The sequence below is a fragment of the Sinocyclocheilus anshuiensis genome, unplaced genomic scaffold (genome assembly GCF_001515605.1).
Source record: "Sinocyclocheilus anshuiensis isolate Anshui unplaced genomic scaffold, SAMN03320099.WGS_v1.1 scaffold19176, whole genome shotgun sequence".
Classification (NCBI taxonomy): domain Eukaryota; kingdom Metazoa; phylum Chordata; class Actinopteri; order Cypriniformes; family Cyprinidae; genus Sinocyclocheilus; species Sinocyclocheilus anshuiensis.
The window spans coordinates 1-732 of record NW_015550582.1 but is presented as its reverse complement, the minus strand read 5'-3'; the positions used below and the strand labels follow the sequence as shown (position 1 = coordinate 732).

The 732-nt window shown below is 38.1% G+C and overlaps 1 long non-coding RNA gene across 1 annotated transcript; it reads left to right on the top strand.

Moving 5' to 3' along the window:
• The first annotated feature begins 94 nt into the window (after window positions 1–94).
• On the top strand, window positions 95–688 carry LOC107661042 (uncharacterized). The gene is made up of 3 exons (XR_001631069.1): window positions 95–244; window positions 383–519; window positions 599–688. It is a non-coding gene; the product is annotated as an uncharacterized LOC107661042 (long non-coding RNA).
• The last annotated feature ends 44 nt before the right edge of the window (window positions 689–732 follow it).

Below are 732 nucleotides of genomic sequence, written 5' to 3'. Positions count from 1 at the left end.
TCTTAGCAGTATTCACCAATTCACTGATTTGCATAGGCTAACGTGACTATTGGATTAATTCTCAATAGCTGTATAGCATGCTATCAAAGTAGTATGAACAGATAATCAGACCATTGATATGGTTTATATTGAAGATTCTTTAAGCTTTAGGAGATACCGAGGGCACGTCAGAGTCTGATGACCCAGCAATGTTGATTAGAAGTCCTCCTGAAAAAATCAAGTTGAGGAACGTCGTCTTGCCCAAGTAAGAATCACCAGTCTTGCCTCTGAATTACATCTATATAGAATGACTTAAATATTAAAGATATTTGGAGCTATATACACTTGTCAATTGCTAATTTCTCATCTCTGCTCTGCAATATTACATCATTCCTTCCTCCAGATGTTCGAAGATATCCTAAAGAGCAGCCCTGGAGGTGAAAAGGTCATAAAAAAATACGCACACACTAAAAGTCTGTCAGATGGCCGAAGACGTGACATGGTGAAAATCTTGGTAGCACATTTGACAAATGAACATGGGTAGGTTGTTCATACGGTTCTTTGTAAATTGATGTTTATGATGTTATGGGTTGTAATTGGTTTATGTTTGTGCGTGTAGAACAAGCCCTTCCCGAAGTTTAAAAGAAGAATGTGCAAAGGGAATCACCGCCCTATTCCCATACTTGGTTGACCCCAGGAAAAAGTTTAGTTATGTAAGTAGCTGTCGCCTCTCAATCTCTTTCATTTATTTTC